This window comes from Zootoca vivipara, chromosome 6, assembly GCF_963506605.1.
Source record: "Zootoca vivipara chromosome 6, rZooViv1.1, whole genome shotgun sequence".
In the NCBI taxonomy this organism is placed as follows: domain Eukaryota; kingdom Metazoa; phylum Chordata; class Lepidosauria; order Squamata; family Lacertidae; genus Zootoca; species Zootoca vivipara.
Window position 1 is genome coordinate 4,185,472 of NC_083281.1, and position 23,248 is coordinate 4,208,719.

General features: G+C 49.6%; 1 protein-coding gene across 3 annotated transcripts in view; it reads left to right on the top strand.

Annotated features, from left to right (window-relative positions):
* The window catches only part of EFNA2 (ephrin A2), a 160,022-nt gene that overhangs the window by 92,671 nt on the left and 44,103 nt on the right, over positions 1-23,248 (top strand). The window lies entirely within an intron of this gene.

Below are 23,248 nucleotides of genomic sequence, written 5' to 3' on the forward strand. Positions count from 1 at the left end.
GGGGGGGCTGACTTCAACAGGTCTTGGACAGAACATGCAAGTTTGCATGCAACTTCGTTCTTCCCCCTGCCCCTAGCATAATTTTTCTGAACATAACACTCTATGTGTGTGTTAATTTCACAAACAATTGCATTTTTACACACTCTTTCCCCTTATACATGGATATCTGCGCACGGTTTTCGGTTTGGAGAATTGCACCGCAAAATGGGGAATTTCCAGGGTCAGCGGCTGTGTGTTCTTTTGGGGAGGGCTGAGATGGACATTAAAATGTGAGCCAGATTTCTATGCTTTTTGCCTAACGTTTTCCTAGATCTCGTATCTTGAGACTGTATCAGATCAGTTGGAGGCGGTGCCGGATTTACGTATAAGCTAAACAAGCTAGAGTTTAGGGCCCCACTCTCTTGGGACCCCTCAAAAAATGTAAAGGAAAGAAACCTGGATGTACATTTCCAAAATATAAGAGAGAAAAACAAATAAAATAAAACCTACATACGGCAACAGTGTTTTGTGTTGTGTAGGCTCCTATGATGTAAGTCATGGCCCCCGCCTGCTTGCCTGCTCCCTAAAATATCCCTGGTTTGCTCCTTTCTATATATAGGGTGCCTACATTCTGCATGGACTGGTTGCATGGCTACATGTGCAAATGGCTTGAGATACCTGTTAGGTCCATAAATGACCACATAGCATAGATTCAACACAAAAAACAGCGACAATTTGTTATTGACAAAGGACAGCTGAACTTATAAAGGGCCCCATTACCTTCATTAGCTGAGGGCCTCGTCAAACCTTCATAGGGCCCTGGTTGGAGTCCCAAACAGCCATGCTAGCAGGGGCAACAGTGACAGATCGGCTTGGGGGTCAGTTTCAGGAAACGGATTACTCTTGCTCCATCGCCGCCACCCCTGAAATTTGCTATGATGTTCCTGCAGGAACTCCTTAAATATTTGCCATAGAGTTTGCTAAGGTGTTGCCGTCTATGTCCTGCTACAGACACACAGAGTGAGTGAGGGCTGTGGATTTGGGGTTGTGAAATGGCCAAATGGAACGCCCGTGTTTGACCTGTCAGTGTTGTGTACAGTGGTACCTCAGGTTGCAAACACTTCAGGTTACAGACGCTTCAGGTTACAGACTCCGCTAACCCAGCAGTAGTACCTCGGGTTAAGAACTTTGCTTCAGGATGAGAACAGAAATCGCGTGGGTGGCAGTGCGGTGGCAGCGGGAGGCCCCATTAGCTAAAGTGGTGTCTCAGGTTAAGAATAGTTTCAGGTTAATAACGGACCTCCGGAACGAATTAAGTTCTTAACTTGAGGTACCACTGTAGTGGTTAATGTGTTGGACAAGGGGAGACCAGGGTTCGAATCCTCCCGCTCAGTGACCAAGCTCACTGGATGACCTTGGGAGGGCTAGTCGCTGCACTTCTCACACCTGACCTACCTTGCAGGGTTGTTGTGATGAAACAACGGGAGAACCAGGTACGCTGCGCTGTATTAAAATAACACCTTGGTGCCCTTTGGGTGATTTTCACCCCGTATCTGAGGCTCGGCAAACTCAACGCCACCAAGGCAATTTCCAGAACCTGATAAGAAGTCAAGAATTGCAAAAAGGGGGGGGGGTCCCGGATGCCTCCCCCATTGGCTGTGGTGGGGGGGAGCAGTCAGCCGTTCCTCCATCTAAGTGCTCTCAAGACAACGCACTTATCTGATAAGATGTGCCCTCAACCGTACATATTAATTTGGAGTTAGAATGATGATGGCAAAGCTGGGGGGGGGAGTGGAGAATTTTGGGGGGGGAATGGCCCCGAGCACAGAAGGCAGGCAGCCGGCCAAAGTGACTTGCAGGAAACTCCCTCGCCGGTTTTGAAGGGCACCTTTTTCTTCTGCTAGCCCCGGGGCCAGGCTGAGATTTTTCGTGGAAGCGCTAAATTGGAAGGGTCATGTAGTCAAACCCCCAGCGATGCAGGAATCACAGGAGATTGGAGGTGGGTGGGGGTGAAGGACAAGGCCCCCTCTTGATCTTCTGTATTCAGAAATTGGTCTGATTGGAGAGTCACTTCTGTGTGGGTGAGGGGCTGGCCTCCTTTCCCACCTGGCCTCAAGGCAGTGGTGTAGCAAGGTTAGGTGGTTCCCGGTACGGAAAATTTATTGTCACCCACACCCACCCACACCCCACATTGAAATTTATTTATTTTTTCCTGCAAAAATGGTTTGACTTTATTCCATTTCTTTCTGCAGAGCCAAAGTTGTTGAGCTTTTTGGGGGGAGCTGTGGTCTAAACCACTGAGCCTAGGGCTTGCCGATCAGAAGGTCGGCAGTTCGTATCCCTGCGACGGAGTGAGCTCCCGTTGCTCGGTCCCTGCTTTTGCCAACCTAGCAGTTTGAAAGCACGTCAAGGTGCAAGTAGATAAATAGGTACCGCTCCAGCGGGAAGGTAAACGGCGTTTCCATGCACTGCTCTGGTTCGCCAGAAGCGGCTTAGTCATGCTGGCCACATGACCCGGAAGCTGTACGCCGGCTCCCTGAGCCAATAAAGTGAAATGACCACCGCAACTCCAGAGTCGTTCGTGACTGGACTTAACTGTCAGGGGTCCTTTACCTTTTAAAGTTGTTGAGCTTTTTGGGGGGAGATCACATGGTCTGCCACCTGCCCTACAGCTGAGGGAGAGCCGCAGCGGGAAAGCCTGTGAGCGCCAAAGCCACAGCGTCTCTCGCAGACGTTGAGTGCCGCACATCATTTGTCACCCCCCTCAGAGGTGGCACCCGGGGCGAACCGCAGTGAGCTCCCAGTGAGCTCCAGATGGCATACATGGTTCTTCCCCCCTCCCCACATTAAATCCTTGCAACAACCCTGCAAAGTAGGTTAAGCTGAGAGGCAGAGACCGGCCCCCAAAGTCATGGATGAGTGGGGATTCCTAGCTTGACACTCTAACCACTATGCCACACTGCTAGTTTATGGGGTATGGGGCAAACCACCTCTCCCTCTTCCTTCCTTCCCTCCCTCTCACACACGCATCTGTTCTCCAACTGCCCTTGCCCACTCACAGAATCATATAATTGCAGAGTTGGAAGGGACTCCTAGGTTCATATAGTCCACCCCCCTGCAATGCAAGAATCTTTCGCCCAATGTGGGGCTCGAACCCACGGCCCTAGGATTAAGGGTCTCATGCTCTACCAACTGAGCTATCCCAAATCAGTCCTGTTTAATTCAACCCAGAATCTTACTTTGTGGTGTTTTGGGTTTTTGTTTTTTTTTAAGGAAAGCCCATAGGCCAGTGTTAGGGATGCCATATTTCGAAAAGTAAACACTGGGACACCCCAAAATCATTCTGCCACCTTTCGGAAAATTCCCCCAGGTGTCAATTCCGCCTTTGAAATCCTGGTGATGTCCGGGGAAATCCAGGCGTATGGCAGCCCTTATAGTGAATCGGGCCGTTGGTCCTTCTAACTCTATCTTGTCTACACAGACCAGCAGCAGCTCTCTGCTAGCAGGGGGACATTCCCAATTCCACCTGTGGGTGCTTGGGGGGGGGTCGAAGCTGGTGCACGACCCCCCACACATTTTGGACACGGCAAGGTCCTTTGAAAAGCGCTATCTGGCCCCAAAAATCCCACCGACGACTTCTTATTATTATTCCCATAAAAATATCACAGCATATAAAATCAAAATAAAAACAATAACCCAATAATACCCCCCCCAAAGAGCAACATTTTAAAAGGGTACAGGATGTTGATCAGGTCAACCAAAGGCCTGGTTAAAAAGGAATGTTTTTGCCTGGCGGCTAAATGTGTGTAATGAAGGCGCCAGGCAAACTTCAATGGGGAGAGTGTTCCACAGACGGGGAGCCACTGCAGAGAAGGCCCCGTTCTCATCTTGCCACCCTCCAGACCTCTCAAGGAGGAGGCACACGAAGGAAGGACTCAGAAGATGATATCAGGGTCCAGGTAGGTTCATTTGGGTGCTGGAGGAGACTCTTGAGAGTCCCATGGACTGCAAGAAGATCAAACCTATCCATTCTGAAGGAAATCAGCCCTGAGTGCTCACTGGAAGGACAGATCCTGAAGCTGAGGCTCCAATACTTTGGCCACCTCATGAGAAGAGAAGACTCCCTGGAAAAGACCCTGATGTTGGGAAAGATGGAGGGCACTAGGAGAAGGGGACGACAGAGGACGAGATGGTTGGACAGTGTTCTCGAAGCTACGAACATGAGTTTGACCAAACTGCGGGAGGCAGTGCAAGACAGGAGTGCCTGGCGTGCTCTGGTCCATGGGGTCATGAAGAGTCGGACACGACTAAACAAGGTTCATTTGGGAAGGGGCGGTCCTTGGGGTATTACGGTCCTGAGCTGTTTAAGGCTTTATAGGTCAAAACCAGCACTTTGAATTGGGCCTGGAAACTAATCGGTTTAGACACACACCCCTTCTTCTACACCAGCTTAGGTGGGGGGTTGATGGAAGAGGCTAGAGTGTCACTGGACCATTGCCACCCTCCTTCTGGGTTGTGAAGGGCAACAGGCAGAGACAGAGTTGCGAAGTGGAAAAAGCTAGTTCCCATGCCAAGCAAGGAGCATGCCAGGCCGACCCTTCCAGCAAGCCAGGCGAGGGAGCGCAGACACAAACCCCACCATCGCTTGGCCGGCACCTGCCATTTTGCTTTCCCCCAGAATCCACTGGGGCAGCACCATGCCATGACGTTCACCTCGTTCCGAGGGGGTATCCTGTGATGGGGAATACAGTGGAATCTCGGTTCTCAGACGTCTCCATTGACAAACGTTTCCGAACCCGAACGCCGAAAACCCGGTCTTCAAGCGATTTTCGGAAGCCGAACATGCCACCCTGAGACGAAGCATCCCATGCTCTAATGACTGAGCTGTCCAAGCATCCTTATATTTGGGGCGGCAAACGCCTCCACCAATTTGTGGGGTGTGTGGCGGCTGCCACGCATCCGGTTGCTTCTCCCAGGTTTGGGAGGGGTGAGGTGATGGAAGCCACCCTGAGCCCCCCGGCTCTTGTCTACGGTGATTCCCCGAAGCTCAGCTGTCAGGAGCCATCCTCTTTGCCACGGAGAATCTCCCAGCTGCCGGCGCGAGGCCTGTCAAGTCGCATTAAGGCCATGCCAGCCTCCCTTTCTATAGGGGTCCGTCAGACGCATTATGGATAACTGTAATGGAGGTGCAGAATATGAAGCCAAGGATCAGAGTTTCAGAGCGGAGATAAATATTGATATTAAGGTTGTCAGAGCCGGCGGGGTGGCGCTCCGCGCTGGACGAGAAATCGCCTGGCCTTGTCTTTCAGGCTTCCACACACCCCCACACACCCACACACCATCCCATCTGTCGAAACGTCACCCAAATGGATATCTGCTCCCCCCAACACCCTCCCCAACCACACACACAAACAAACGCACAGGCCGCTTCTCCTGTTACACACCTGGCTGGATTTTATGTCTTGAATCTCTGTCTTTATCCTGGGACTCCCTCTGGGTGGACCACCTTTGCTTGTGGGAGAAAACGTTGGCCTCTAAATTGGTATAGTGGTACCTTGGTTCTCAAACTTAATCCGTTCCGGAAGTCCATTCCAAAACCAAAGCGTTCCAAAACCAAGGCGCACTTTCCCATAGAAAGTAATGCAAAACGGATCAATCCATCCCAGACTTTTAAAAACAACCTCTAAAACAGCAATTTAACCTGAATTTTGCTATCTAACGAGACCATTGGTGCATAAAATGAAAGCAATAATCAATGTGCTGTAATATAAAATAAATAAGACAGTATTGCAGATGATAAAAATTAAAATTAATTTTTCCCCCTTACCTGCACTGATGATAGTCATTGTTTGGATGGGGAGCTTTTATCTATTTCTGCAGTCACACAATCAATCAATCAGTAGCTGAACTGGGTTCCACACAGTCACGAAAACAAATGAACCAAAGAAGTCTCAAAAACAAAACAGCAAAATAAATGCAAAACAAAAGTGCCAAACTTAATCTGTTCTGGAAGTCTGTTTGATTTGCCGACAAAGGTCCATATAGTTAAAGCTATGGTTTTCCCAGTAGTGATGTATGGAAGTGAGAGCTGGACCATAAAGACGGCTGATCGCCGAAGAATTGATGCTTTTGAATTATGGTGCTGGAGGAGACTCTTGAGAGTCCCATGGACTGCTAGAAGATCAAACCTCTCCATTCTGAAGGAAATCAGCCCTGAGTGCTCACTGGAAGGACAGATCGTGAAGCTGAGGCTCCAATACTTTGGCCACCTCATGAGAAGAGAAGACTCCCTGGAAAAGACCCTGATGTTGGGAAAGATGGAGGGCACAAGGAGAAGGGGACGACAGAGGAAGAGATGGTTGGACAGTGTTCTCGAAGCTACCAACATGAGTCGGACTAAACTGCGGGAGGCAGTGGAAGACAGGAGTGCCTGGTGTGCTCTGGTCCATGGGGTCACAAAGAGTCGGACATGACTAAACGACTTAAACGAAAGCAGGAGGATTCGAACCAGGGCCCCCCTGTGCCAACTCCTGTGCTCTTAACCCCTGTGTTTCCCTGACTTTCCCTCCCAACTTGCACGTCACCAAACGGTGGAGAAAAGAATAGGTGGCTTAGCGTTAACTTTGCAAATTGAAACTTCCAAGGCGCTCCATCAAACCGCTCTCCTTTCTTTAGGACACTTAATGTTTAAATCAGACCCGAGCAGGAGAAAGGACTGAACTCTGTAAACCAAGGCACCTCACCTCAAACTAGCTGCCCTCCTTCCCATTCGCCCTCCTTCCAAAGACCAAAAACCAGCTCAAAAGTCTCCTTTTCCCAAATCACAGCAAACACACACACACACCAAACCGCAAATGTGTGTCGGAATGAATTGTGCAAAATTCATTAAACGTCTCCCGATTTGGGCCATTTGCATAATGCATTCCAATTGCTAGATTTGGGGGAGGTTTCTTCTGGGGATCGCAGGGATTTCTTTTCATTCTCCCGAGCTTAAGACGCCCCCCCCCAAATTCCCCAAACTTAAATAATATCATCTTCCCGTTCCTCGCCTGCTTTTTGTCTTCCCCGCTCATTTCTGTTGACAATCCCCTAATACCATTTGATTCAAGGGGTTTATGATATATTTTTATAGCAATTCATTGGTTTCCTGACCTCTTTTAAAACAGCCTCTGCTTCTACCCCCCTCTCTCCTCCCCAACACACACACACACACAATTTTAAATGCAAATTTTCTCTGTCCCTGAAGAAATTTCTTGATACCGGCATGGATTTTAATTCCTCCTCCTTAAAAAACACACACACCATAAAACTTAACTCCTTTGTCGTTCCCTCTGTTAAAGAAAGAGCTGTCCTGCTTTTAAACTTGTCTCCGCCCCGCCCCCAAACCTCCTGGAGGCCACATTCCCTCGCAAAAAATATTGGGGGGGGCAGTGGGCAGGACAAATGTTAAAAGCACACCCACCCTCTGCCATTTAGTCAAGTGAGAGTTATAGTCACAATTGAAGGACACATTCTCTGGAGGAGATTTGACCTGATCTATGGCTACTGGTCCCATCACCTCCTGGCAAATAGAAGGGGAAGAAATGGAGGCAGTGAGAGATTTTACTTTCTTGGGCTCCATGATCACTGCAGATGGTGACAGCAGTCATGAAATTAAAAGACGCCTGCTTCTTGGGAGAAAAGCAATGAGAAACCTAGACAGCATCTTAAAAAGCAGAGACATCACCTTGCTGACAAAGGTCCGTATAGTTAAAGCTATGGTTTTCCCAGTAGTGATGTATGGAAGTGAGAGCTGGACCATAAAGAAGGCTGAACGCCGAAGATTGGACGCTTTTGAATTACGGTGCTGGAGGAGACTCTTGAGAGTCCCATGGATTGCAAGAAGATCAAACCTATCCATTCTGAAGGAAATCAGCCCTGAGTGCTCACTGGAAGGACAGATCGTGAAGCTGAGGCTCCAATACTTTGGCCACCTCATGAGAAGAGAAGAATCCTTGGAAAAGACCCTGATGTTGGGAAATATGGAGGGCACAAGAAGAAGGGGACGACAGAGGACGAGATGGTTGGACAGTGTTCTCGAAGCCACCAACATGAGTCTGACCAAACTGCGGGAGGCAGTGGAAGACAGGAGTGCGTAAACAGCAACAATGGCTTCCCTATGCCCATCTATCCCTGGGGGGAAATTGATGTTCTGTCTCACAGAACATTTGCCCATCGAGGGCCACATTCTGGGTGCCACAATTTAAGGAGCAGATTGACAAGCTGGAAGATGTGTGGAGGAGAACAACTAAGATGATCCAGCCTCTTTGGGCTTTAAATGTACGGTGTGACTGTGGGTTACTGCGACAGGTCAGGAGACCACACAGCAGAGCTTTCTCAAACCCTGGCACCTGAAACCTTTCAGCTGGCAACTGAACTCGCCTCCCTCTGCATTCCTCCGCTCTCAAAATCCTCTCTTCCTTTCCACCTCTTTCCCCCTTCTTCCCAATCCAGCGTTTTATTCTTTTATTAGCCTCTTCGACATCTCACGTTCCCATCACCCGTTGTTGTTATTGTTTTTCGCCCCACCATCAAGCAACCTCATTAACACAGATCAAAAGGAGCCGTTAATGATTTATAAAGGTGCGGCAGTTTGGAGAAATTAAATAATTTAGGCCACGGGTGTGTGTGTGTGAGAGAAAGAGTGAGTGCATGTGTGTTTCCCCAAAGGCAGTTCCTTACGGCGCAAGAACTGCAGGCGCCGAATCGTTTCCCTGCTGGGGAGCTGTCCCCCCCCCAATCCTGGTTCCGCTGGATTGGCCCGCCTCCCTCCCCCTGGGACTATTGTGCAAATAAAAGGAGAGGGTGCCAAGCTGATTGACAGGGAAACTGGTCAACCACGAGGATGGCCCGGCACAGGAAGCTTGAGCAAACTGCTTTCAGGGGGCGAGGGGAGCATTGCATGCCTTCTGCGGACAGTTGATACCCATGACTCTTTGAGATATCACTGTCCATTTATTCACCTGTGCCTCATTTTCCAGGACGTGGGTGGCACTGTGGTCTAAACCACTGAGCCTCTTGGGCTTGCTGATCAGAAGGTCGGCGGTTCGAATCCCTGTGACGGGGTGAGCTCCCGTTGCTTGGTCCCAGCTCCTGCCAACCTAGCAGTTCGAAAGCACGCCAAAGTGCAAGTAGATAAATAGGATACAGCTGTGACAGGAAAGTAAATAGTGTTTTCGTGCGCCCTGGTTTCCGTCACGGTGTCCCATTTGTACCAGAAGCGGTTTAGTCCTGCTGGCCACATGACCCGCCTCCCTCCCCCTGGGAGGCCACATGACCCGCCTCCCTCCCGCCTCCCTCCCCCCTGCGGACAAACGCCGGCTCCCCCAGCCTGAAAGCGAGATGAGCGCCACAACCCCATAATCGCCTTTGACAGGACTTAACCGTCCAGGGGTCCTCCTTTACCATTTTTTTAACCTTTACTGCATTTCCCACAAATGCATCTCTGTTCAAAGCAACATGCACTCAAAAATAGCCTACATTAGGAGTGAGGAGGGTTTTATAACCCAAGGGTCGGATTTCCTTTGGGGTGGCGGCGAATGCTAGTGCTGGGGGGGGGGGCGGGCAGAGGAGAAAGTGGGCATGGCTGCCAGTGCAAATTTCACCGTTTTGTGGCATGCTTGTGTCAACACACCCGCTCTCTACCCTCATCCAGACAAGAAAGGGGCATGATCAGAGTTGGAATCAGAATTATGATGCAAGCTGAGACGGTGAGACCTTTGCTTTTTCCAATCCTGGTGTGGTCTTTGTTATTTTTCCCTCCTGACCGAAGGAGCCTAAAACCAAAGTGCTTCTTAAGGAGGGGTGCAGTCCTCCTTAAGAGGCTGAGGCCCCTCTTTTGGGAGTACAGTGGTGCCTCGCTAGACGAATTTAATTCGTTCCACGGTTCAATTCTTATAACGAAAAATTTGTCTAGTGAATCCCATAGGAATGCATTGAATTTTTATTTTTATTTTGCCCATAGGAACGCATTAATTGAATTTCAATGCATTCCTATGGGAAACCGCGATTCGCTAGACAAATTTTTCGTAAAATGAATTCGTCTAGCGAGGCAACCTCTGCTCGAAAAATCCTTTCGTTAAGCGAAAAATTCGTCTTGCAGGGCATTCGTCTAGCGAGGCACCACTGTATAAATTCCTATTACAACAGAGAACACAACCGTTTGCAACAATGCAGAGCTGGGAGTATCAGTGCGGACTTCCTCTCACAGAGTGCTGTTGACTTTGTTATGCCATTGGGGACTTTTGGGACCACAGGCAGTGACTTCCTGTTCCACAGATAGGGACTTCCTGCCTCATCGCTAGTGACTTCCTCTTATGCTGTGGGGGACTTCCTGCCTTACAGCTGGTGACTTCCTGTTCTGCAGATAGGGACTTCCTGCCTCATCGCTAGTGAGTTCCTCTTACACTGCGGACTTCCTATCTCACAGCTGGTGACTTCCTGTTCTGCAGATAGGGACTTCCTGCCTCATCACTAGTTACTTCCTCTTACGCTGTGGGGGACTTCCTGTTCTGCAGATAGGGACTTCCTGCCTCATCGCTAGTGACTTCCTCTTATGCTGTGGGGGACTTCCTGTCTCACAGCTGGTGACTTCCTGTTCTGCCGATAGGGACTTCCTGCCTCATAGCCAGTGACTTCCTCTTACACTCTTCCTGCCTCAGGGCTCACACATCACATTTTACCACACTGACTCTCTGAACCAGTGGAAATGGAGGCACAGAGGGCGGGAAATGGCGCCCCCTGCCTGCCCAAAACATCACAAACTTTGTAGAACTGCTACTGCTTCTTGTTCTTCCTTCACATTCAGCTTTCACCCAGGAGCTGCTTAACTTTGCCATTGCCCAGGAGAGACCAGGGTTCAAATCCTCCCACTTGGGCCTGAAGCTCACTGGGGGCCAGTTGCTGCCTTTCAGCCTAACCCACCTCGCAGGGTTGTCGTTGGCAAGAAACGAGGAGGACCACCTGGGAGAGAGGAAAACATTGGATACCAGCGGGATAAATATATAAATAAATAAATTGTGGACAAGTTTAAAAGGGGGGGCTTCCTCTCTCTGGGAAATAGAAGAACAATTTCCCCCTTCCACCCTCTCCGTCCTGATCTCTCTCTCTCTCCCCCCCCCACCACCTCGGTGGTTCCATTCACTTCAAGCTGTAGGCCTAATTCTCTCCAGCCCATTCCCGCCAGCAGTCGGAAAATAGCATTTCAGCAGGGGATTCGGAAGCACTTACGGCCGCCGCAGAGAAACGTAAGGAACCTCTGCAAGCCGGGGGAATAATAATGATGCCACTTCTCTCGCCCCCACCCCCACCCCAGTGCACACACATCCCCCCCTTCTTCATATCCCACCCTCCACTCATTCAGGCAGTTTTCCTACGAGGATCGCTCATCGGCTTCGTGGATGCCGTAAGAATCGGCAGCTCCTTGAGGGATGCCACCCCTTTCCTGCCATCTGATGCATCTTGGGGGGGCAAGGGGCAAGAGATGTGTGCAAATTGCAAAATCATCAGAGGTGCCCAAATAAATGAGGTTTGCCCCTGCTACGCCCCTCCCCAAAGTCTCTCCAAAGCTACATTTTGGTGTTTCCCAACCTTTTGGTCTCCAGCTGTTTTGGGGCTATGACTCCCATCACCCCTAGCTAGGAAGACCAGAGGTCAGGGATGATGGGAATTCTAGTCTGAAAGCAGCTGGAGACGCAAGGCTGGGAAACACTGCTCTAGGGAACGGACGAGCAAAACACTTTCCAGAATCACGCCAACCTCCTTGCAATGCGGTCCAGCACCCAGAAGTTTGGGAGCACAGCTCTCATCAGCCCCTGAAAGCCTAGCTGTGTGAGGCTGGGGTTGGTGGGAGTTGTAGTTCAGAACATCTGCTGGGCTGAGTTATAGACAGTGGTACCTTGGTTCTCAAACTTAATCCGTTCCGGAAGTCTGTTCCAAAACCAAAGCATTCCAAAACCAAGACCCACGCAAAACAGATCAATCTGTTCCAGACGTTTAAAAACAACCAATTGAACATGAATTTTACTATCTAATGAGACCATTGATCCATAAAATGAAAGCAACAATCAATGTACTGTCCTATAAAATAAATAAGTAGATGATAAAAATTAAAATTCTTTTTTTCCCCTTACCTGCACTGATGATAGTCATTGTTTGGATGGAGGGCTTTTATCCATTTCCGCAGTCACACAATCCATCAATCAGTTGCAGTCCCGGAAGCAATACCAGACAGACGTACGGCTTCTGAAAAACATTAGGAAACTGCAACTCTTACTTCCGGGTTTTCAGCGTTTGGGAACCAAGTTGTTTGAGTACCAAGGCGTTTGAGAACCAAGGTACCACTGTACCATGTTCCCCTCAGTGTGAAAAATCTTCCCCACCTCAATTTCAAACAAGGAACAGGAAGGTGGAAAGGAGGATTACTTTTAATCCATTTTAACCACCAACCATCTGCATTCAGGATTCTGGTTCCAACCCCAAACCTGCCCCAGAAATGAGGCATCCGAAATGGTCTTAACAAAAGACTGGCCAAATCTGTGCTATTCTAATGGCTGGGTACATATTTCCCCCTCTTTGAATATTTATGCGAATTTAGGGATCATCTTTATCCACGCTTCTCATATTTCACTTTGTGGAACTGTTAAAACAGGACTCATTTCAATAAATAAAAAGACCTAAACCCTTTCTTATTTTTTTATTTTAAAAGGAGAGGGAGGAAAGAAAGAGGAAACCTAAATGAGATTGCAAAGCACTTTCCAACTTAGGGGAGAAATCCGTTCCAAAATGACGCTCCAAGTCAATATACGGCTAATTGAAAGATTTATTTTGCAGGCCGTGCTGAACACAATATGGACTTTTGCCAGTTGCTGGGGCTTACACACACACACACACACACACACACAGACACAGCACATATTAACATCACACCCAGACAATCGAGTTTAGCTTTACACAGGAATAGGGATCCAGCTTTCCCCGCAACAGCCAGCTTGCTGTCCAGGGAGGGCAGGGGAGAAAAGGAGAAAGTGATTGGAAAATGAGCTTAAAAATGCACTCTGTGTGAAGTCCTTTCTGCCAGCTGCCGGCAGCTGACCGGGCTGGGGGATTAATGGAGAGGATGGTCTTAGCATCAGCAAAACATTTGGCTTCCGAAACCTGGCCTTATGGGGATTGGTTCCATCGGCACACCAGTCCTGGGGGGGGGGGGTCACTCCGCTCATGAGTCTGCATTTTTGCCTTTTCTTTCAGGGTGTTAAGATTTTGTTCCTGGAGCGTTGCAAGAGTCAAGGGTTCAGGTTTCGCCCCCGGCTTCCTGGAAGTTAGATTTCTAGAACGAGGAAAAGGTGTATTTTGTCTTTAATTTCTAAGTGCATCGTTCTGGATCCTCTGCAAACATTTCCACAGCCAAGGCAGTGCCAGTTTACGTATAAGCTAAACAAGCTATAGCTCAGGGCCCCACTGTCTTGGGGGCCCAAAAAAAATTTAAAGGGAAAAAACTGGATGTACGTTTCCAAAATATGAGAGAAAAAACAAATAAAATAAAAACCTACATACAGCAACAGTGTTTTCTGTTGTCATGTATGTCATGGGCCCCGTCTGCTAGCCTGCTCCCTAAGATATCACTGGTTTGCTCCTTTCTATATATAGGGTGCCTACATTCTGCATGGACTGGTTGCATGGCTGCATGTGCAAATGGCTTGAGATCCCTATTAGGTCCATAAATTACCATATAGCATATATTCAACACAAAAACCAGCGACAATTTGTTGATGACCAAGGACAGCTGGACATATAAAGGGCCCCATTCCCCTTCAGTAGCTTAGGGCCTCATCAAACCTAAAACCGGCTCTGCGCACAACGGAGCTGTTTCAGGGCCAACTGATGCGATGGTCATTTGGGGTGTGTAGTGGCCTATTTTGCAATGGACTATCCTCTCTCCAAGGAGCAGCCGGCCAGACAGCAGCCTATGGCTGGTTTGCAGACCATTTCTATTTAAATGACTGCCATTCTACCTACATTTGCCCCACTGCAATCAATCAGTGCCTTCCCATTTTTTGAAAGTGGGCTTCCTTCTGGGTCTCCTCCCCCCCCCCCAGCGATATTTGGTGATGCGGTAGTGCCTGGCGTCCGCAAGACAGGTGTTGCAAGTCTGTGAAAGTTTTCAGGATTGCAGTTCCTTCTCCTCCTGGTGCAACAGCCAAGAAGTATGTGTTAATGTGGAGGTTGTGAGCGGGGAATGGGAAGCACCCCCATCTGAACATATTGCGTAGGAGCCTGGGAAGCTATGAGCTTTCTCCTAAAAATAAAGTACGGTCCCAGTCCTCATGATTCAGAATATTGGGGTGGTTTTAAAGAAAAACAGGAAGATTCCTTGTAGCCAGTGGGCAGGATCAAGCCAGAGTAAATCACACCATGCAAGTCAGAGTTAACGCTTTATTAACAAGAACACGATCTTCATAGAATTTCAATTGTAGGTCTTGCCCCACAGATCAGTTGCCAAGAATGAAAGTCCCTGCCACCCCACAGCCATCTGAGTCCCCTCTTCTCTGGGGTTTCCCCCAAGCAATCGGAGACTGTGCCTTCATTCAGCCAACCTCTCCTCTGCTTTCATGCCTCTTCTGGTTCTGGGGCACCAACATTTCTACTTTCTATAAACCAATATTTTCTTCAATCCTCAAACCCAGATTTCATAAGCTCATTTGCTTTTTCATGTTAAAAGTCTGTGGGAGCTGACGTTTGCGAAGGGTGTTGAGGGTTGTTAGCAGACCCCCTCTATTCCCCTCCCAGAGCTATGGTTCCCAGAGTGTTTTAACAATCAATTCCTCTTCCCAAGCAACTTGGATGAGTTTGCGGGGTATTGGTACTGCCAATAATCAACTGCCAATTGAACAAGTTGCTCATCTTGTATTAAGGGAATTAGCTTGAGAGCATCGTAAGAGGGTGACATTCTTACAAATCAGCCTCAATCCAGAGGTTGCAAGGTACAGTACAAGACTCACCTTTTGGGGTTCATCGCAAAAGTTCCCCTGCTCTCCCCGAAGGTCGTCGGTTATGAGGAAGGCAGCCCAGCGCAGACGCCATTATTATGGCAAAGCGTGAGCTGTTCCTCGAACCATGGCAGAATTAAATCAAGCAGCCTCTGCAAACTGAGGGCCATTTCAGAAGACATTTCAAACAATTTGGATTGGAGATGGGATATATTTATTTTCTCAGGGTATTTTTTTAAAACAACAACAACAACCCAAGAAGAAGAAGAAGAATTTGGAGAGTAGGTTTTGAACGAGGAATCCTGAGAGATACCCGCTGCAACGGGAAATGTTCTTAAGAATACTTGTTTTACGTGTGCAGGAGAGGATATCTGAGCGCTCGAATTTGGGAAGCTGGAATGCGCTCACAAAGCTGTCCCTGTAGGGAAGTTAATGCCTGGCCTTGATTTGATCAGGGAGCTGTCAGATAAAGGAGGAGATGCCAGAGGTTGTGTTTAGCGGGGTTTGTGGGGGGCGGAAGGCGAGGCGCCCACATACCCCCCCTGCCAGCCACCCCCAAACACATGTTGGGTAGATCTAATATTGTATGCTGCTGGATTTGGAACACTGCGTACCGTTCTGGACACCTCACCTCCAAAAGGATACTGTAGAGTTGGGATGCGGGTGGCACTGTGGTCTAAACCACTGAGCCTCTTGGGCTTGCCGATCGGAAGGTCAGCGGTTTGGATTCCCACGACGGAGTGAGCTCCTGTTGCTCTGTCCCAGCTCCTGCCAATCTAGCAGTTGGAAAAGCACGCCAGTGCAAATAGATAAATAGGTACCACTGTGGCGGGAAGGTAAATGGCATTTCCGTGCGTTCTAGTTTCCGTCACGGTGTCCCATTGTGCCAGAAGCAGTTTAGTCCTGCTGGCCATATGACCCGGAAAGCAGTCTGGGGACAAATGCCGGCTCCTTCGGCCTGAAAGTGAGATGAGCGCCGTGACTCCAAAGTCACCTTTGATTTGACTTAACCATCCAGGGGTCCTTTACCTTTACTGTAGAGTTGGGAACGGTTCAAAAAAGAAGAACCCAGATGATCAAGGGGGTGGAACAACTCCCCTTTGAGGAAAGTTCAGGAAAAAGTTAAAAAGTTTGTGAAATTATAAACCTTGAGCTGCTAAATAGCTCAGATCTGAGATCTACTCAGATCTGTTTCCCATATACCCATATACCAGAGCTACATTTTTTGGAAGCCGAATGTCCGGTGCGGCTTCCGCTATTGTTTTCGGCACACCTGCGCAATCGGAAACCAATCGGAAGCCACGGCTTGGTTTCCGAATGTCTCGGAAGTTGAACGGACTTCCAGAACGGATTCAGCTCGACTTCCGAGGTACGTCTGAGCTACGTGGCAGCTCAGATTGCCTGGAATGACTTCGCATGCTGTCAAGCAATCAGCGTTCAAAAGTTCCCATGGCATGCCCTCTGCCAAACCTGAGCTGCCACGTAGTTCAGCTCCAAGGTACGACCGATCCTTCCTATACATTAAATATGAGCTGGATGGCACCTCAGCACGTATCCAAGCGGTCTGAAGTTAGCTCGCAAAGCAGCAAGCGAGGGCCAGCGGTTTCTTTTGGCTCTGTGCCCTCCTGTGCCAGACAGAGATGACCTCAGCTGCCCATCGCAGCGGAGCAGGTGGAAGGGGTGCTGACGGGATTGATGGTGTAATTTAAGCGATCAATATTTAGAAAGCACTCTGCGATTCTCTGGGGTGGGGAAGGCAGGGGGCTGGGCATTATTTATTAACAACCAGGACACGCCGTTTGCATCCAGCAGCAGGCACCTGGGTTTGAGAGTCGCGGCATGGCTTCCGCATTGGGCGACACAGCCGCTCAGACCCAACAGCCGTGGCAAGTTTAGAGGAAAGGAGATTCGGAGGAGACACGGTAGACGTTTATAAAATGTTTCGCGGCATGGAGGCCGTCGAAAGAGAGGCGTTTTCCTCCTGTCTCTCATGACGCAAGAACTCTTGCTCATGCGATGAAGCTGAATGTTAAAAGACACAAGGCTGAACTATGGAACTCCCTGCTGCAGGAGGCAGTGGCGGCCGCCAACCTGGCCCTGGACGACTTTAAAAGAGGGTTAGGCAAATTCACAGAAGAGGAGAGGGTTGTCGAGGGCTACTAGCCTTCTAGGCGGCGGTCGCTGGAAACCGCACGAGGGGAGAGAGATTTTGCGCGTGAATCCCACTTGCAGATTTTGCTTGGCAACTTCTGGTGAGAAGAGGATGCTGGTCTAGCTGGGCCTGGAGCCAGCATGCCCTCCTTCTGTTCTTAAGACATTTCAGAAGGGTGCAAGAGGGTGCTTGGCAGATTAACTACCAGATAAGGGCCACTGCTGTTGTTTTCGCAGGTTAAAAAACCAGGAACATCCACAGCCATCAGGACTGTAACTCAGGGGGCCAAGCATCTTTTCTGCATGCAGCAGGTCGCAGTGCGGCTTATATTCGTGACCTTACGGTATGCAGCCAGGAGTGCGGAGCTTGCGGTTTGGGGTTTGGTCTACCTCATGGGTAGGCAAACTAAGGCCCTGGGGCTGGATCTGGCTCAATCACCTTCTAAATCCGGCCCGCGGATGATCCGGGAATCAGTGTGTTTTTACATGAGTAGAATGTGCTTTTATTTAAAAGGCATCTCTGGGTTATTTGTGGGGCATAGGAATTTGTTCATCCACCCCCCAAAAAGTCCACCCCCCATAAGGTCTGAGGACAGTGGCACGGCCCCCTGCTGAAAAGGTTTGCTGACCCCTGGTCTACATCCATCGAGGGGAGAGACCACCCCTAAAAAGCCTCTGCGCCCATTCTTGACAGAGTGGCTCTTGTGGTTGACCGAAAGGGACTGAAAAGGGTTTTCCTAACTGGGCCGTGGAGAGCGTCCTCATCGTGGGAAGGCGGTTGTGGGGGGAGAAATATAGATACAAAAATAAAAACCTTGGCAACAACCTGTGATTAGAGAGCACTTTGCACCAAAAAAGAGAGAGAGAGAGAGAGACGGGGAAGGGGGGGAAGAGATTGTCGGTCCCCCCCCCCGCCTTCCTTGTTCATTTCAGTAACATAGATTTCGAGCCATTTAACAGGCTTTAACAGCCGTTGATCGCCTTTGCCTCTGCCAAGCCCAGAAGCAAAGAGATGGGCACTGCCGCCTTCGCATGCCCATTTACCTTTTCCTCCGTTTGGAAACTCTCCCTCCTCTTTCTCCCGCCTTGCAATTTGACCGTCGCTCTTCATTCTTTTCTCTCGGTTGGCTCCCAAAGGGGCAGCTGACGTCTGGAGCAGCTGAAAGCATAACTCGTTGGGGGCGGGAGAGCGCAATAAGTGCCTTGGGAGGGGGACTCTTTCCGAGCTTCGCTTCGCATTTCAAGCCAGGCTGAGTCAAACCACCGCTGTGTCTCGCTCAGTGTTGCCGACACCGGCAGGCAGCTGCTCTCGAGGGTTTTTCAGACAGAGATGCCCTTGGGGATTGGACGTGGGAGCTCCTGCCACCTAAGCGGAGCACAGAATCATAGAATTGCAGCGTCGGGAGGGAACCCAAAGGTCATCCAGTCCAACCCCCTAGGATTTTGATTGGCATGACGAAGCGTTTGCCTGGTCCCGCCTGTCACGGTCTTTCCCTTGCAGCCTTCAGGGTTCCAGACAGCAGTGCACTGTGGGGGGTTGGACCAGTACATCTCTGAGCACAATTCAAAGTGTTGGTGCTGACCTTGAAAGCCCTAAATGGCCTCTGCCCAGGATACTTGAAGGAGCGTCTCCACCCCCATCGTCCAGCCTGGACACTGAGGTCCAGCTCTGAGGGACTTCTGGCGGTTCCCTCCCTGCGAGAAGTGAGGTTGCAGGGAACCAGGCAGAGGGCCTTCTCGGTGGTGGCACCAGCCCTATGGAACGCCCTTCTATCAGATGCCAATGAGATAAACAACCATCTGACTTTTGGAAGACACCTGAAGGCAGCCCTGTTTAGGGAAGCTTTTAATGTTTGACATTCTATTGTGTTTTTAATATTCTGTTGGGAGCCGCCCAGAGTGGCTGGGGAAACCCAGCCAGATGGGCAGGGTATAAAGGATGATGATGATGATGACGACGACGACACTCAGGGTCCCTCCCAACTTTTCTGTGATTCTATGAGCTCCTCCAAGATCTGTCCCATCTCCTTTCCCATTGGCCTTTCCCAACTGTCTGTCAACAGTCAGTGGCTGCTGGGCATGGTGGGGAGGGGGTGGCCTTTATTTTTGGAGGAGGGCACCGGAAAACGGCTCCTTGGGCTGTTGCTTTTAAAGGTCTGCTGTGCTTCAGCAAACCCGAGCCTGGCGAGGCCTCCCTCCTTCGCCTTAATAGCCCCCGCTCTGGATCTGAGCCCCTCGGCGCTCACCACCTGCCCTCGCTAAAGGGAGTGCGGTTTTCTCTATGTGTGCGTTTTCCTTTTAGATGCTTGCGGCGGGAGGTGTGGGCATATGGAACGGACCTGACCTTCGCTGCCAAAAGAGATCTCTCAACTCCCCAAAGAGACAAGAAGCCTTTAATTTTTAATAACAATTAATGTACTCGGAGGGAGGAGGCGAGTTCGAGGTGGGGGCCAGGGGGCCAACTGAACCGGTGAGTCAGAGCTTGTGCATTAAGGCAGCAGCAGTCTGGGGGTGCTGGGGGTTTTGGAAACAGGGGTGTGTCTCTGTGCTTCCCCACATTGGTCCGGCTACAACTTTCGGACTAGATTACTGCAATGCATTAAATGTGGGTCTGCCTTGGAAAGAGCAGGTACATCGAGCCCTGCTGTCGCTTGAGGCTCAAGTGCCTTCCATCATCTTCAGCTGGTGGCCCAGCTATGCCCCTATCTGGACAGGGATGGCCTCTGGCGACGGTTCAGAAACTTCAGCCGGTGCAGAATTCAGCGGCCAGGTCACTCACCGGACAGCAAGACGGTTTGAGCATCTGGCTACCAACACCTCAAGGGCCGCTTCTCCCCGTAGGAACAGACCTGGACCCTGCGATCCTCATCTGAGGCCCTTCTTCGTGTGCCTCCTCGAGAAGACCGGAGGGTGGCAGCATGAGAGCAGGGCCTTTTCCATGGTGGCTCCCTGCTTGCAGAATCCTCTCCCCAAAGAGGCTCACCTGGCCTCATCATTACATAGTTTTTGGCAGCAAGCAAAAAGCTTTCTTTTGTCTTTAAATTATTTGTAGCCTTCTTCAGTGGGTGGGGATGTCCTGCTTTTTAGAAATACAGTCATAGCTCGGAACCCAAACACCTTGCAAGTCAAATGCTTTGGCTCCCGAACACCACAAACCTGGGAGTTAGTAAAAAGGCACTAAAAGTAAAAAGGCACAAAACAAGCAAAACACTCAAAACTTTCCCTTCCAACTTCACCGCACCTTTTCCTACTAAATCCACGATTTAGTACCAGTAGTTCAGCTCTCAGGAATGCTTGACACAAACACGGGTCACTGCCGGAGCCACGGTTGCCCCCAAATGGAAAACCTTGCAGGGCATTTTGCTTGGGTTTAAAAATATGTGGAGTTGAGCATGAGCTGAAACAATCATCCACGAATTAGGTGTTGCCCAGGGCTAGGAGGATGCTGAAAAGCTCTCTGTTGTGTTGTGGGATTTTATCATACATACAACATATACCAGGCATCCCCAAACTTCGGCCCTCCAGATGTTTTGGACTACAATTCCCATCATCTCTGACCACTGGTCCTGTTAGCTAGGGATCATGGGAGTTGTAGGCCAAAACATCTGGAGGGCCGCAGTTTGGGGATGCCTGTCCTATACAGACACACAGGACTTCCTCCAACATGAAATTTGGCTTTCCTAATCATCTTCAGTAAGGGACATGGGTGGCGCTGTGGGTTAAACCACAGAGCCTAGGGCTTGCCAATCAGAAGGTCGGTGGTTTGAATCCCCACGACGGAGTGAGCTCCCGTTGCTCGGTTCCAGCTCCTGCCCACCTAGCAGTTTGAAAGCACGTCAAGTGCAAGTAGGGAAGTACCTTTCCGGCGGGAAGGTAAACGGCGTTTCAGTGCGCTGCTCTGGTTCGCCAGAAGCGGCTTAGTCATGCTGGCCACATGACCCGCTGTACACCGGCTCCCTCGGCCAGTAAAGCGAGATGAGCGCCACAACCCCAGAGTCGTCGCGACTGGACCTAACGGTCAGGGGTCCCTTTACCTTTACCTTTAATCGTCTTCAGTATTTTACCAACCTGATATTAAGTCTCTCCTGGATATACCCTGCTGCTTTTTTGTACTATATGATTTGTTTGATTTACTTCAATAAGTTGAGATTGCTGCACTGCATGGGGTTGGACTATATGACTCATGGGAACCCTTCCAACTCATGGGAACCCTTTCTCTCTCTGTGTGTATATGTGTCCATGCATACACAGGGAGAGCACTGTCATGCAATCACAACGAACACTGATTCCACACTTGCACAGTTAGCCCCAGGCTGCTCAAGATGAAGTCCCAAATTTATTTATTGCTACTGTATTTATTTCTCAGATTTATTGGGTGCTTTTCTTACCAAGGGAACCCGGAGCGAGTTATAGTATACGAACAAACACACACTGAAAGCAGCGTAAAATAAATACAGGGGGGGGGATATTACAATCGTACCTCAGAAGTCGAACGAAATCCATTCCAGAATCCGTTCGACTTCCAAAACACTCGAAAACCAAAGCGCGGCTTCTGATTGGCTGCAGGAAGCTCCTGCAGCCAATCAGAAGCCTCAGAAGCCCCGTCAGACTTGCAAACCGGAACCCCAACTTATGGGTTTGTGGCGTTTGGGAGCCAAAACGTTCAAGAATGGAGCTGTTTGAAAACCAAGGTACGACTGCATTTGAAATTCAGATTTGCTCCCATATCGGTGACTTCACGCACAAAATGTCCTCTGAGGACAGTTATTGTGATAGTGACTCGTTCTAAAAGAAGGCTGGCTATTAAATCAAGAGGAACACACCCGCTTTTAATTTGGAGAACAATAATGGAGATCTCTACACTATCTTTTTTTTCCTTTTTTGCATTTTTGTACAGACTTCTGGGCTAAAGAATTCCGCATTTTGAATGATAGCTGCATTTCGGCGTACATAATTTGTTCAGGAAGTACGGTACGTCAAAAGCTAAAGTTAAACCAAAGCCTCTCCTCTCGCTATATGGATGGATCAGGGCTGCCAGTGTGGCTGAACCAAGAAGTAAGATTCGCTTAAGAAATCACAGCTCTTTTTTGTCGCATCCTCAGCAGATCCTGTGTATGTTTTACTCGGAATAAGCTCCCACTGTGATGCAGTGAGTCTTTCCCCCAAGAAACGAGGAGCCATATATATCTTCTTGTACATTGGCGACAGATAACCTTGTCCCACCTTCCCAAGGCACCTGATCGTGGTGGGTGTGGCCCAACCCAAAGTGGGCGGGGCCGACCCTGAAAAGGGGCGGGGCCAAATCCTGCCTGTTGCCCAGAAAGGCTAGTACTGATTATTCTGCCTCTCGAGATGCTTCTTATGCTGTTATTCCAGGCTGTTTCAGAAAGTGTCAGGATGCAACGGAAGCAAGGATCTGTTGGAATCTGGATCTGCAAAGCTTCTTTGGTGGTGGTGGTGGGAGCGGAGAGGGTTGGCTCAGCTCAGTAGAAAGCAGCTTCCCTTTTAAAAGAAAGAACATTGTGGACTAGAATCCTGAGGCTGAAACTGCCTTGGTCGCGCTGGTCTCTGGCGGGCTAGGGACAAGGGTGAAAGCTGTTTCCTGGTCCTGCTGGATCTCTCAGCGGCTTTTGATACCATTGACCATAACATCCTTCTGGACCATCTAGAGGGGCTGGGAGCTGGGGGCACTGTTATACAGTGGTTCCGCTCCTTTCTCTGGGGCTGTGTCCCGAAAGTGGTGTTGGGGGATGAATGTTCAGACCCCTGGGCTGTCACTTGTGGGGTGCCTCAGGGCTCCGTCCTCTCCCCCATGCTTTTTAACATCTACCAGTATATGAAGCCACTGGGAGAAATCATCAGGGGGTTTGGGCTGGATGTTCATCAGTATGCGGATGATACCCAGCTCTACCTCTCTTTCAAATCAGAACCAGTGGAAGCGGTGAAGGTCCTGTGTGAGTGTCTGGAGGTGGTTGGAGGATGTATGGTGGCTAACAGATTGAGGTTGAATCTTGACAAGACAGAAGTACTGTTTTGGGGGGACAGGAGGCGGGCAGGTGTGGAGGACTCCCTGGTCCTGAATGGGGTTACTG